This window comes from Bos taurus, chromosome 20 (assembly GCF_002263795.3).
Source record: "Bos taurus isolate L1 Dominette 01449 registration number 42190680 breed Hereford chromosome 20, ARS-UCD2.0, whole genome shotgun sequence".
Lineage (NCBI taxonomy): Eukaryota > Metazoa > Chordata > Mammalia > Artiodactyla > Bovidae > Bos > Bos taurus.
Window position 1 is genome coordinate 25,677,676 of NC_037347.1, and position 16,344 is coordinate 25,694,019.

General features: G+C 39.5%; 1 pseudogene; it reads left to right on the top strand.

The window, feature by feature from the left end:
• Nucleotides 1-14,717: 14,717 nt before the first annotated feature.
• Nucleotides 14,718-15,793, top strand: LOC782165 (large ribosomal subunit protein uL22-like; annotated as a pseudogene).
• The last annotated feature ends 551 nt before the right edge of the window (nt 15,794-16,344 follow it).

Below are 16,344 nucleotides of genomic sequence, written 5' to 3' on the forward strand. Positions count from 1 at the left end.
TAAATGAAGATAGTCAAAAGGTACAAACTTCCAGTTATAAGTAAGTACTAGGGATGTAATGTACTTGATAAAAATAATTAACACTGCTGTACCTTATAAATGAAAATTATTAAGAGAGTAAACCCTGAGTTCTCATCACAAGGAAAAAATATTTTCTGTTTCTTCAGTGTTTCTGTATGAGTTGATGGATGTTCACTAAACCTATTGTGATAATCATTTCATGATGTATATAAGTCAAATCATTATGTTGTACATTTTAAACTTATATAGTGCTTATGTCAGTTATATCTCAATAAAGCTGGAAAAGCAAAACAAAACTTTAGCTCATGTAGTCCATAGCAGAGTCAGCACAAAATCTGAATCCTTGTGGTGAGCTGTTGTCATTGAGAAACTAAAGTCTGGGAACTAAAGAGCCTCTTGATGAAGGCGAAAGAGGATAGTGAAAAGCTGTCTTAAAACTCAACATTCAAAAAATGAAGATCATGGCATCTGGTCCTATCACTTCATGGCAAATAGATGGGGAAACAACGGAAACAGTGACAGACTTTATTTTCTTGGGCTCCAGAATCACTGTAGTTGGTGACTGTAGCCATGAAATTAAAGGATGCTTGCTCCTTGGAAGAAAAGCTATAGCAAACCTAGACAGTGTATTAAAAAGCAGAGATGTTACTTTGCTGACAAAAGTCTGTCTAGTCAAAACTATGGTTTTTCCAGTAGTTATGTATGAATTTTAGAGTTGGACCATAAAGAAAGCTGAGCACTGAAGAACTGATGTGTTTGAAATGTGGTGTTGGAGAAGACTCTTGAGAGTCCCTTGGACTACAAGGAGATCCAACCAGTCAATTTGAAAGGAAATCAATCCTGAATATTCATTGGAGGGACTGATGCCGAGGCTGAAGCTCCAATGCTTTGGCCACCTGATGCAAAGAGCTGACTCATTGGAAAAGACCCTGATGCTGGGAAAGGTTGAAGGCAGGAGGAGAAGGGGACGACAGAGGATGAGATGGTTCTATGGCATCATCGACTCAATGGACATGAGTTTGACCAAGCTCCGGGAGATGGTAAAGGACGGGGAAGCCTGGTGTGCTGAAGTCCACGGGTTCGCAAAGAGTCGGACACAACTGAGGAACTGAACAACAAATGTGTCTTAATGCTTATCTCTTATATGACACTTACTTAAGCAAGAGCCTTATATTGTTATATTTAAGGAGTCCTTGGTAACTAAGCAATTTAGTCCCTCCTTTCTTCAAATTTACTGCATGTATCTGCTTAGACATTGTATAAAAACATTTTATTTAGGGAGTTAGCAAAAAATTATCTTCAGGCTGGAGGGTTCTGTGTGTGAATGTGTATAAAATTTCTTTACAGAGACTTTGAGTTTGTAAAACTGTTTTGCTTCTATTTTTGCCTTCCCTCACTACCTGCTGCTCTAGATGATTTGAGAATAAGCTGGCTCTAGTCTGAGGGATGGTAATACAGACAACAGCTGAAGGAAGTTCTGTATATACTGTGGGAGTTTATGGTTTTCTATAAATTTCAGAGTGTCTGAAAGAAGAGCTAGCTTTTTATTTCAGGTACAATAATGGCAATATATTTTGTAACATCTCATTTTACTGCTTTTCACCAACAGGTTTCCTAATAGCGTGGTTGATATTTATTTTCCTTTATCCTAAGTAAAGTAAATGAACGAAAAGTCAAGCAGAAGGCCTGAAATGTCTTCTCCATTCACCAAGAGTTGATGAACATTTTCTTCTGTAGATTTCAGAGAACTAAGAGTTGGACTTCAACCAGGTTCTCTGCTACTGCTGCAGCACGGAGGCATTCATGTATGCTGTTTTTAAAAAATCACTGCTTAGAAAGCAATGGGTGTTGATAGGCCCTAGCATGACCTAGGAGAATGCCACCTGAAGTTGGTGGTGGCTTCTGTGGGCTTGTCTTGTCTTCAATATTGGGGTTTCACTTTATCTTAGTCTTTGGTCTGCCAGAAAAGTACCATAGACTGGGTGACTTAAACAACAGATACTTATTTCTCACAGTTCTGAAGGCTGGAAGTCCAAAATCAATGTACCAGCATATTTGATTTTGGTAAAGATCCTTTTCCTGGATTGCAGATAGCTATCTTCTTGTTGTACTCTCATATGATATAGAAAGAAAGAGGGTTCTGGTCTCTTCTTCTCTTTCAGTTCAGTTCAGTCACTGAGTTGTGTCCGACTCTTTGCAACCCCATGAATCGCAGCACGCCAGGCCTCCCTGTCCATCACCAACTCCTGGAGTTCACTCAGACTCACGTCCATCAAGTCAGTGATGCCATCCAGCCATCTCATCCTCTGTCATCCCCTTCTCCTCCAGCCCCTAATCCCTCCCAGCATCAGAGTCTTTTCCAATGAGTCAACTCTTCACATGAGGTGGTCAAAGTACTGGAGTTTCAGCTTTAGCATCATTCCCTCCAAAGAAATCCCAGGGCTGATCTCCTTCAGAATGGACTGGTTGGATCTCCTTGCAACTTGCAAAAGTCCAAGGGACTCTCAAGAGTCTTCTCCAACACCACAGTTCAAAAGCATCAATTCTTCGGCCCTCAGCTTTCTTCACAGTCCAACTCTCACATCCATACATGACCACAGGAAAAACCATAGCCTTGACTAGACAGACCTTTGTTGGCAAAGTAATGTTTCTGCTTTTGAATATGCTATCTAGGTTGGTCATAACTTTCCTTCCAAGGAGTAAGCATCTTTTAATTTCATGGCTGCAGTCACCATCTGCAGTGATTTTGGAGCCTCCAAAAATAAAGTCTGACACTGTTTCCATTGTTTCCCCATCTTATTTCCCATGAAGTGATGGGACCGGATGCCATGATCTTCGTTTTCTGAATGTTGAGCTTTAAGCCAACCTTTTCACTGTCCTCTTTCACTTTCATCAAGAAACTTTTTAGGGTACTAATCCCATCACAGGGGCTCTATCCTCATGACTTCATATAAATTTAATTACCCCAAAGACCCCACCTCCAAATACCATCACACTGGGGATTGGGACTTCAGCATATGGATTTTAGGGTTAAGCACACATTTAGTCCAAGCACACCTTTTGCCTTGAGTTGCATGTGGAGTCTTCCAGTGGCTTCACTGGATATAAAGCATAAGAACTGAATAAGATTTCACTTGTGCTCCTTATTATTTGTCCTGAAGAGTAAAGAATCTTGTGAATTTCAGTTCTTATGAATTTGCACTCAAGGGAAAGTTAAATAATTATGATTAAAATCTGACATCCAGAGAGGCCTATGTTAAACATTTCTCATATTTATTGGGGATACCCTGAAAAGCACATTGGCAGGAATAGTTTTTTAAAAATTATGTCAGGCTGGAAGGATTTCACCATTTACTTTTTGATATAAGCAGGTTTTATCTGGCACTTTTACCAACAACTTGACCTACATTTCATGTGGTACAACAAAAAATTTCAGTGAAAAATAGAAGCCAAGAATGCTGGATTTAAAACTAGAAATATTCAAGAGAAGGGGGTGTTTATAGGTACTTCTTTCTGTTTACCATCTTAAAATGGATGTAGTACCAATGAAGGTTCTAGGATTTTATTTCAGCCCACATTTAAAATGTTCTGAATAAACGCATGTGGTTTACTTTCACAGTGTTTACAGAGCACAGTTAAACAGCATTCAGTATCTAGGGTTAACCTCAAAATAGTATGTGTATTACTGGAGTAGAATGTAATCTGAGCAGGACTGGACAGTGGGTCCTTTTCTTCTGTGCCTTTTTATTCAGTCAGTTCCATTAACTCTGCTGAAACCTCGCTCTTTGGTTCAGTGGTAGCTGCTTGTAGTAAATGATATTTATTATCCCTTATCTTTCTGTTTTGGGTGGAGGACAGATATTATCAGATACTTTGAAAGCTTTTTAGGAAAATGAGGAAGAAGGAGATTTCTTTTCCTTCTAATAATGCAACAGTTTAAGGATGTAGGCTGTATTCCTTAGGCCAATGATCAGGTATGCTTAAGTGGAGGGAGATAGTGATATTGTTGACCCATGGTCTGTTGCTTATCTCAGGCCTGGGGAAATAAACCCAGGGCTAAGGGCCTGGAGTAATGTTTCTCCAGTGTTTCCTCAGAGTAGGAAGCAATTGTATGTTGCCTGGTCCTGTATACTCTGTATTATCTCTCTTATCTATGTATTTACCTCTCTGTATGCTAATATATGCTATGTTAAGGTTCTCTAGGGAATATCCTATTGATTCTGTTTTTGGAGAACCCTAATGCAGCATATAAGATATAAACAAAATTCCTGAATCTTAAACCCTCATCCTTGTCATATTCATTGGTTATTCCTATTCTGAAAAGGTTAAGTATGGGACAGTGAAGAAGACACAGTTGATTGTGATTTTAGGAATTCTTTGAATGTTTATTGGAAATATATCCAGTTGAAACAACCTAAAAGTTCAACATTAGCATATTGGTTAATAAAGATTATCAATATAATATTTAACTGTACAATGAACATAATTAAAAATTCATTGTAAATAGATATTTACTGATATAGAATTATCTTCATAATATATGACTAAAGTTAAAAAGTCACTTCAGGGACTTCCCTGGTGGCTCAGTGGATAAGAATTCGCCTTGCAATGCAAGGGACATGGGTTCGATCCCTAGTCTGGGAATCTTCCACAAGCCATGGAGCAGTTAAGCACGTGCGCCACAACTGCTAGGTCCACGTGCTGCAGCTGTTGAAGCCCATGTGCCTGGAATCCTGTGTTCTGCAACAAGAGAAGCCACTGCAGTGAGAAGACTGTGCACTGCAAAATGAAGAGTAGCCGCCACTCACCACAACTAGAGAAAGTCTGTGAGCTGCAGTGCGATCCAGCGCAACCAAAAATTAAAAAAAAATGCCACTTAAAACACATGTAATGCTCATAATGAGATAAACATTTATGTATTAGAAGTTCTATAGTAACATTATTCTATAGAAATATAGCATAAGCCACAAAAACAAACCACATATGTCATTTACAATTTTATAGTAACTACATTAAAACAAGTAGGAATAAGTGAAATTAAATTTAATAATGTATATTTAAACAGATATAGCTAAAAATGAAAAGTAAAAGTGTTAGTCACTCAGTTGTGTCCGACTTTTTGCCACCCCATGGACTGTAGCCTGCCAGGGTCCTCTGTTCATGAAATTCTCCAGGCAAGAATATTAGAGTGGATAGTCGTTCCCTTCTCCAGGGGATCTTCCTGACCCAGGGATCAAACCTGGGTCTCCCACATTGCAGGCAGATTCTTTATCATTTGAGCCACTAGAGAAGCCCAAATATAGCCAAGATATTACTAAATATTAATATAAGTAACAAATTCTTGATATTTTATGTTTGTATACTATTTTTGAAATACAGTGAGTATTTTTTATCATTTTTTATCATATTTTATCATTAAAGCATATTTAATTTCAGACTAGATCTTTTTCACCTGCTAAATTGTCTCATGTGCTTATGGCTACCATATTGAATAATGCAGAGCAAGAAAGGTATGCATCAAAATATTAATAGGGTTATCTATAGATAGTAGAATTATGGATTCATCTTTTTGTTTGCTCATTTTATACAATAAATAAGAGAGATGTCTTTATAATAGACATCTACTGCTTTTATAAGAAGTTAAAACAATCTATGTTTAATTAAAATGTTTCATAGAAAGACTGTAGATCCTGTGATGAAACTCCTATTGGCTCATACCTCTAAGACATCCTCTTGTAGAGGAAGATGTAGTCAGTGTTCAAGACAACTGAAGTTTATAAATGGAGACTCACATCAGTACCGCAGGCAGGCAAAGGACTGTGTGTATGCTTGTGTGTATGTGTATGTACACGTGTGTGCATCCAGGTATGCATGGGTATATGCGTGTGCATACATGGATGGAGATGGGGTATGATGGGCTTTCTGTGGACACTGGAAATTCCCATAGTCATAGACCCATGGTGGCCCTGAGGCATGAGCATCATAGTCTTTCAGTGAGGATTATTAACCTGAAGTTGCAGTCCTTAGTCTCAAATTAATCTGTTTCTCTTCACCAGAATATCCTCCCATTTCTTAGCCCAGGATGACCTGCTGGACTAAACACAAAATCCGAGCTAGATAGTTCTTGGGTTGCATTGTAGAGGTTAAGCATGAACATTTCAGAGCAGTTAGGGCCAGATTCCCATCAAAAGCAACCTCTTGGGAATTTGGAGTACTCAAATATTAGCCAAGTTAGGGTCTAGTTCAATATTCTTCTGAAATGACACACTGGAATTATTCAGTCAGAGGGAGCTATGGAATGTACCCTGCCACATGATCAGAAAGCCCTGAACTATAAACGATGGGACTATTAGAATGCCAAATGGAGTCATATGGAGATCAGTGACACTTTACATGCTATCATCTTAGTGGCCTCATAACAAACATTGTATTCATTAAAACTTTGCCCTTGGGGTACCTTGGCCTAAGTCAATGATGGTCTAGAATACTAGACTACGTCATGTCTAATTCCTTTGACTTTTATTAAAGTTAATCATGATAAACTCATTTGGTCTTAATGTTAGTGTTATAAGTACTTTATCAGGCTTCTCTCCACAGTTTATTGTTAATTTTCAGGAGATTCCAAAATGTCCCCGGGATGGAAGTAAAGTAAACATGAACTGGTTCCCCAAAGTTCTGATTTGAGCAGTTTGAGCCAATCTGACAAAAATCTCATGTACCTTTAAGTGTAAAGCACCTGCCAAGCCGCATGCACACCAGATCACTGGAATTCCTTGGCTTTGTTTTCCTGAGAAGGAGGCTTGGGTAGTGGGGCACTCACTAAACCACTAAATACTTCTTTGCTTTTGTTTTAAAAATAGAAATTCTTACAAAACAAGCCTCATCTCCGGTTTCTAAACCGTAAAGTTCTGAAGCAGGGACTTTGAGGAATCCACAGTATTTCTGAATGAAATGTCAGTAAGTCTCATCATCATTTTCAACTCTTTCACTCTCTGCAGAGAACTCTGATGGTCTGTTGGTAAAACCATTCACTTAGTGAAGTGACTGATGTAGAATTAAGGAGAAGGATACAGCACCTCTTCTTTATTTGGGCTTCAAGAATTAATTGGCATTTGCTAGGCTTTCTTTCTTTCTTTCTTTAACTTGATGGAACAGTAGACATGCCACGCAAGTGCTCTGTTTCATTTCAGAGAGCAGACTCTGTGAGGAGGAACACAATACCATTCCATCAAGTGGAAAAGTCAGTCTCCCCTCTGTGCAAGTATAGTTACAAACAGCTTATAACCTATCAAGACTAAGACTTGGCAAAGATAATTTATAGAGTCTTGTTTACTAAAGATTCTGGAAATACTTTATATCAATTAGGGTTGGTCAGCTGCTTTAACAAATAGATCTATAAATGTATAATTATTCAAATATAATACGAGTTTATTTCTTGCCCATATACGAGTGCTGGGCAAGGGAGTAGGTGGGCAGTATCCCTCCTAAACATCCCTCCTTCAGGAATTCAGGTTGTTGGAGGCTTTGCCAGCTTCAGCATGTGGATGCCCCAGGGTGCCTCTGTTAGGGGGAAAAAACAGAGAGGAAGATACATAGGAGAATTTCACAGACCAGAACTGGACACGGCATGTAACATTTCCACTTACTTGTCATAGGCTAGGATTCATTTATGTGGTCTCACCTAACTGTGAGGGATGCTGGGAAAGGTAGTCCCTGATTGGGCAATCACTTTTAAAATAATCTCTACACTATAGATGGGAGCCTATGAATTTTTGGTGTGTACTTAGCTACCTATATCAAATGCTCTGCTCTTTTCCTTTTAAGAAAACTTATTAAAAAATTAAAACTCGTGTTTAAAATTTAAAAATAATATGAGAACAGATAATTTCCCCTAGGAATGGCCTTAATGATGATACCTTCACCACTGTCTCCATGAAACCTGTATAGAGGAAACTGAAGAAAAAAGAAACGCGAGGAAAGAAGAAGAGAAATAAAGAGGAGAGGAAAAGAGATGGAGAAAGATGGCAAGGAGGACGGTGAAAACATGATGAGATGATGAGAAAAGTAAAATCCTACTACACTGGACATGCTTAGGGGTTAAGGAGAATTAACAGATTTTGCATCTCTTTCATTTTCCCTCTCAGGCCATAGGTCAGCTTTATACAAATTTATGTGGGCATAGCTGGGTTCTGGCTCTTTTTCACTGCTGCTGCTGCTGCTGCTAAGTCGCTTCAGTCGTGTCCGACTCTGTGCGACCCCATAGACGGCAGCCCACCAGGCTTCCCTGTCCCTGGGATTCTCTAGGCAAGAACACTGGAGTGGGTTGTCATTTCCTTCTCCAATGCATGAAAGTGAAAAGTGAAAGTGAAGTCGCTGCAGCCTACCAGGCTCCTCCGTCCATGGAATTTTCTAGGCGAAAGTACTGGAGTGGGGTGCCATTGCCTTCTCTGCCATTTCACTGCACATCTATCCTAATTCTGGCTTACTTTTTGCCATGGCACTATTGAAATATAATGCATACCAGCTTGTAAACTACAAAGAATTATCTGATTGTGATTATGATGAGTATTAACATAAGACCTGAAACATTTTTTAAAGGTTGTAGTGCTGGACTAAATAAAAAAAAATTAATCACAATTTATTGATTGTAATTCCATTTTACTAAATAATATATATTGATATTTAAAATACATATAGATAAAGGCATAAATGTTCCTTGTATAGCTTGATGGATTTTCACAAAAATAAACATCAAGAAATACAACCCACATTCAGATAATCCTCTTGTGCCTGTTCCTAACCATTAACCCCTCCCTTTCCCCTAGAGATAACTTAAAATTTATAGAAATGGAATTATATAGTATGAAATTTTTTTCTGTGACATTGATTTATATTGTCATGTGTGGCAGCAATGTGTTCATTTTTATTACTGTATGGGATTCCATTGTATGAATATGCAGCAATATATTTACTCTTCAAGGACATTTTGATTGTTTCCAGTTTTCATCTACTATGAATGACACTGCTATGACACTCTTGTCCATGTCCTTTTGTCTGCATATGTGCACATTTTTCTTCAGTATTTACCTACGAATGAAATTTCTGTGTTATTGAGTAAATATGCATTCTCTTTTAGTGCTGTGCTGTGCTAAGTTGCTTCAGTCCTGTCCAACTCTTTATGACCCTATAGACTGTAGCCCATCCGGCTCCTCTGTCCATGGGATTTTCCAGGCAAGAATACTGGAGTGGGTTGCCATGCCCCCTTCCAGGGGATCTTCCCAACCCAGGGATTGAACCTGTGTCTCTTATGTCTCCTGCATTGGCAGGTGGGTTCTTTACCACTAGCACCACCTGGGAAGCCCCCTCTTTCAGTGGATACAGTTAAACCATTTTAAAAATGACTGGAACAACTCACTTTCTCAGTAGCAGCGTTTTGGAGAGTTCCAGTTCTTCCACATCCTAGTCAGCACTTAGTACTGTTGGTCTTCTTACTTTTAGTCACTCTATAGTGGTTTCAAATTTCCTGATAATTAATGAACATGAGAGACTTTTCATGTGTTTATTAGTTATTGGATATGCAATTAACCTGAATATATTCAATATATTCAAATATATTGAAAAGGCCCTTTTTTCAATCCTTATGGTAGAACAGTGGTGATTTGCCCAGATTTCCACTTACCAAGCCAGGCCACCCACGCCCCCAGATGCTGTGAGTGACAACTGTCAACAGTTCGTGTTGCCCACCTACTCCAGAGAATTGGTCCTTTTCTAAGGGGGCTGTCTTCCCTGGGCAATTCCATATCCTCCAGGCATGTGACTATTAGTCATTCAGCTAGTGGATGAGTAACGCGAGGGAGCAAAAGACTGGCCTCCTTGGCTCAAGAAAGGTCAACCTATTGTGTGGTTTAAGCTTCTGAGTCCTAAGGATTAATCTGTAGCTAGCTTTACCCAAGACTGCGTCTTTGTTTAACTCTTTCTCCTTTACAATTCTGCTTCATTCTCTTCCTATATAGATTTTTTTCTGAAGTGCATGCTCTCAATAAATCATGTACACTAAAAAACCTCTCTCAGGTTTTGCTTCTAGGGAACCCAACCTAACACCATTGTTCCTAGAAGTGCTTGTAGGCAGCAGACTCCAAGAACGTGATCCCAGGTTGTATCACTTTCTAGCAGTGTAACAGACCATGTCATCATCACTTCTGATAGTCTGTTACCATATGTAATAGAAGTGCACCTGCTAAGGCTTTCATCTGTGGTGAACTGGCATTGATATAGTGAAAGAATATGTATTACTTTGTGCATTATTTCTGACATTTTGAAGGTAGCAGAGGACTGTAAATTGGGTGGCTATTGTTTATTTCCACTGAAAATAGAAAGTCATAGGTTCAGGACTTGCCGTGCACGCTAAGTTGCTTCAGTCATGTCCAATGCTTTGCAAGCCTATGGACTGTAGCTCACCAAGCTCCTCTGTTCACAGGATCCTTTAGCCAAGAATACTGGAGTGGGTTGTCATGCCCTTCACCAGGGGATCTTCCAGACCCAGGGACTGAACCTACATCTCTTACATCTCCTGCATTGGCAGTTGCGTTCTTTACTGTTAGCACCATCAGGGAAGCCCCAGGCTGAGGACAATCAATCACAAATTTAAAGCAAAGTGTGAGAGTTAGAGGGCATCTTAACTGTCAAAGTGACCTCATTTCTTGTTAGTGAAGGAGGGAGAGAGATGATCAGGCACAGGACCTAATTTTTTTAAGCGTGACAGAACTTTGGAAAAGGCTGAATTCTCAGCCTAGCCCAGTGTTCTGTGCTAAAGAGAGATCCCTTGTAGAGAAGGAGTGAGACTGTAAGACTTGATACGAAGTTGATGAACTCAAACAACCTGATTCCCTTGTGCTCTCTGATTCCCTTGCACTCTCCAGGTTTACAAAAATGACACCAACTCTCCACTGTAGAAAAATACAGTCTCCTTTTCTTGAAGACTATGAGAAAAGTAGCAATATTATGTTGGTTTTCCTCAGGTTCTGCCCTCAATTTGCTTCATGACTGCCAGTATTAAATTTAATCATGAACCAGATAGGCATGTGCTAGGAAACATAATGAAAGCAGTGATTATATGTTAAAAGGGTGTCAGGACCCAACCATTGATTTCTGACAGGAATTAGCAGAGTGTTCCTTGGAACAGATCCTGGGGATATTGGATCAAGGATGAAGGAGTAATATATGGAGGGGTGTGAAGGGCGATCTTTCAACATGAGGCTGTGGTCCCATGATGTAGAATTTAACATATAAATTCTAATATGTTAGACATCCAGATATCTTAGATACGTCAGAGATAATTGTAGTCAAGTGCTGGATTGGTCTTGGAACATACGGAAAGTTATGGCCCACGTTAAAACTGCCATGGCAGACAGGGGAGGAATAGATAAAAAAGTTCAAAGACTCTAAACTGACAGATTTAAACGTAGTGCAATTGACTAATTTCTTAACAGACACAATCTATCAAATTTTACACAGGAAAAATAGCTAATCTGAATAAGCTGATTTCTCATAAAGAAATTGAATTGACAATTAATAATCTTACAAAAGAGAAAGCACCAGACCAGGTGATGTCATTGAAGTCTATCAGTTATCTAGGGAATAAATAATATTAGTCTTTCAGAAAACCTGGAGCACAGAGAGCATTTTCTAACACCTTCTATGAGGCTGTCATTACCTAATACCCAAACCAAGCAAAGACATTATAAAAAAAGAAAGCTACAGGGACTTCCCTGGTGGTTCAGTGGCTAAGACTTCATACTCCCAATGCAGGGATCCCAGGTTTGATTCCTGGTTGGGGAACTAGATTCCACATGCCACAACCAAGAGCTTGCAAGCCACAACTAAAAGATCCTGCATGCTGCAATTAAGACCTGGAACAGTCAAATAAATAAATATCTAAAAAATAGAAAGATGAAGATAAAGCTACAGACCAATGTCTCTTGTGAATAGAGATGGAAAACCCTCAATACTGTATTAGCAGATCAATTCAAGAATTTTATTATTTTTTTTAAATTTATTTTTAACTGGAAAATAATTGCTTTACAATGTTGTGTTGGTTTCTGCCATACAGAAACCATAGTTTGAAGTGTGAAGTATAGTGTGAAGCAGCTATAAATATATATATATATATATATATATATATATATATATATATATATATCTCCAGGCTTCCTGGCTGGCTCATTGGTAAAGAATCCACTTGCCAATGCAGGAGACTCAGGTTTGACCTCTGGGTTGGGAAGAGCCCCTGGAGAAGGAAATGGCAACCCACTCCAGTATTCTTGCCTGGGAAATCCTGTGGATAGAGGAATGTGACAGGCTGTAGTCCCTGGGGTCATAAAAGAGTTGGACACAACTTAGTGACTAAACAACAACAATACATATATTCCCTGCATCTTGAGCCTCTCCCTCCCCACTGTCCCACCCCTCTAGGTCATCACAGAGCACTGGGCCGAACTCCTTGTGTTATAGAGCAGCTTCCCTCTATATCACCGTGACCAAGTGAGATTTATTATCGGTATGCAAGGCTGGTTCAGCATTTCACAATCAATCCATAAATTAATCACTTCAGCAGGCTACAGAAGAAAAATTATATGGTCATATCAGTAGATGCAGAGAAATCATTTGGCTAAAAATCCAATAGCCATTCATGATAAAAACTCTTAGCAGACTAGAAATAGAGGGATATTTCCTCAACTTGATAAAGAACATCTACAAAAACCTACAGCTAATAGTTAATGATGATAAACTATATACTTTTTTCTTAAAATTGGGAACAAAGCAGGGATATCTCCCCTCTCACTCCTACTCAGTGTTGTATTGGAAGTCCTGGCTAATATAGTAAGACAAATAAATAATTAACAGACAAACAAACGAATAACGAATTTACATATTGGGAGGGCAGAAGTAAAACTATCTTTCTTCACAGATGATAGGATAGTCTGTGCAGAAAATTCCAAAGAACTGGTTACAAATACTCTTGGAACTAGCAAGTGATTAAAACAAGATCATAGAATACAAGGTTAATATACAAGAATCAATTGCTTTCCTATATATCAACAATGGACAGTTGAAATTTGAAAATAAAACCATAACATCATTTATAGTATAACAAAAATTTAATGCTTAGGTATAAATCTATATATATACAAGACCTATTGGAGGAAAGCTATAAAACTCTGATAAAAGAAATCAAAGAAGATCTCAATAAATGTAGAGATATTCTACATCCATTGATAGGAAGACTCAGTATTGTTGCTGCTGCTGCTAAGTCGATTCAGTCGTGTCCAACTCTGTGCGACCCCATAGACAGCAGCCCACCAGGCTCCCCCATCCCTGGGATTCTCCAGGCAAGAACACTGGAGTGGGTTGCCATTTCCTTCTCCAATGCATGAAAGTGAAAAGTGAAAGGGAAGTCACTCAGTCGTGTCCGACTCTTAGCAACCCCATGGACTGCAGCCTACCAGGCTCCTCTGTCCATGGGATTTTCCAGACAAGAGTACTGGAGTGGGGTGCCATTGCCTTCTCCTCAGTATTGTTAGTTCTTCTAAACTTGATTTATAGATTCAACACATTCTCAATCAAGATCTCAGCAAGTTATTTTGTGGATATTGAAAAACTGATTATAAGGTTTTTGTGGACAGGCAAGAGACTAAGAATAACCAGTACAATATTGAGGAAGAACAAAGTTTCAAGACTGACACTGCTGCTGCTGCTGCTGCTAAGTCGCTCCAGTCGTGTCTGACTCTGTGCGTCCGCATAGACAGCAGCCCACCAGGCTTCCCTGTCCCTGGGATTCTCCAGGCAAGAACACTGGAGTAGGTTGCCATTTCCTTCTCCAATGCATGAAAGTGAAAAGTGAAAGTGAAGTCGCTCAGTCGTGTCCGACTCTTTGTGACCCCATCGGCTGTAGCCCACCAGGCTCCTCCATCCATGGGATTTTCCAGGCAAGAGTACTGGAGTGGGGTGCCTGACTGAAAAACATGATAAAGCTATAATAATTAAGACAGTGTGGTATTACCAAAAAGAATAGACAAATAGATCAATGGAACAGAATAGAGAGCCAAGGAATATAGTCACCTGATCTTTGATGAAGGATCAAAGGCAATTTGAAGGATAAAATACAGTTTTTTCAACAAATGGTGCTGGAACAACTGGACATACACATGCAAAAAAAACCTCTAGGCATAGTCATTTCATCTTTCACAAAAATCAACTCAAAATGGGTTACAGGTCTAAATTAAAATGTTAAACTGCAAAACTTCTGGAGGATAATATAGGAAAAAATCTAGGTGACCTTGGATTTAATGCTATTTTTTCACATGTGTAACCAAAAGCATGGTACATGAGAGAAAAAAATAGTTGGACCACACTAAAACAAAAGGCTTCTGTATCAAAGAGATTGTAAAGAGAGTGAAAAGACAAGACTGTGAGAAAATATTTTAAAAACACATCTCTGATAAAAGACTTGTATCCAATATATATGCATGTATGTTCAGTTGTGTTTGACTCTTTGAGACCCCATTGACTGTAGCCCACCAGGCTCCTCTGTCCGTGGAATTTCCCAGCAAGAATACTGGAATGGGTTGCCATTTCCTTTTCCATGGGATCTTCCCAAGCCAGGAACTGAACCTGTGCTTCCTGTGTCTCCTGCATTACAGGTGGATTCTTTACCACTGAACCACCAGGGAAGCCCATCCAAAATACAAGAAGAACATTTAAAATGCAACAATAAGAAAACAAAAACAGCTCAATTTAAAAATGGGCCTAAGCTTTTCTGGTAACCGGCCTGAGGTGACCCCTAAAAATGGTGCGCTATTCACTCGACTCAGAAAACCCCACAAAATCATGCAAATCAAGAGGTTCAAATCTTTGTGTTCACTTTAAGAACACTCGTGAAACTGCCCAGGCCATAAAGGGTATGCATATCCGAAAAGCCACCAAGTATTTGAAGGATGTCACTTTAAAGAAGCAGTGTGTGCCATTCAGTCATTACAACAGTGGAGTTGGGAGGTGTGCACAGGCCAAACAGCGGGGCTGGACGCAGGGTCGGTGACCCAATAAGAGTGCTGAATTGTTACTACATGTGCTCAAAAATGCAGAGAGTCATGCTGAGCTTAAGGGCTTACATGTAGATTCTCTGGTCATTGAGCACATCCAGGTGAACAAAGCCCCCAGGATGCGGCGCAGGACTTACAGAGTTCATGGTTGGATCAACCCCTACATGAGCTCTCCTTGCCACATTGAGATGATCCTTACTGAAAAAGAACGGATTGTTCCTAAACCAGAGGAGGAGGGTGCACAGAAGAAAAAGACATCCCGGAAGAAACTGAAGAAACAAAAACTTACGGCCCGGGAATAAATGCTGCAAAAAATAAATGCAAATAAAAGTTAAAAAAAAAAAAAAGAGCCTAAGATTTGAAAGATCTCTCACCAGAGTCAATATACAGATAAGCATATGAAAAAAACGCTCAACATCATATGTCACTAAATTTTTGCAAATTAAACAGAGATACCACCACATTACTAGTTATCTATTAAAATAGTGAGAATCCAAAACACTGACAACACCAAATACTGGCAAGGATGTGTGGAACGGCAGAAACTCTTGCTCCTTGTTGATGAGAGTGAAAAATGGTACAACCTTTATGGAAGACAGTTTGACAGCTTTTTATAAAGCTAAACATAGTCTTGGCATATGATCCAGTTATTGCACTTTGAAATACTTACAAATGAGTTGAAAACTTATGCCCACACAAAAACCTGCACATCTTTATTCATAATTTCTCAAAGCTGAGCCACCAAGATGTCCTTGACTGTAGCCCACCAGGCCCCTCTGTCCATGGAGTTCTCCAGGCGAGAATACTGGAGTAGGTTGCCCTTCCCTTCTCCAGGGTCAGTAGGTGTATAGATGAACAAGCTGTGGTACAACATACCTATGCAGTGATAAAGAGGAATATGCTGTCAAACTATGAAAAGACATAAATGCAACTTAGATGCGTATGGCTAAGTGAAAGAAGGGAGTGTGAAAAGGCTTCACACTGTATGGTTCCAATGGCATGCCATCTTGAAAAAGGTAAAACTATGGAGACGGCAATGGCAACCCACTCCAGTACTCGCCTGGAAAATCCCATGGGCAGGTCGCTGGGAATTGGACACCACTGAGTGACTTCACTTTCACTTTTCACTTTCATGCATTGGAGAAGAAAATGGCAACCCACTTCAGTGTTCTTGCCTGGAGAATCCCAGGGATGGGGGAGCCTGGTGGGCTGCCGTCTATGGGGT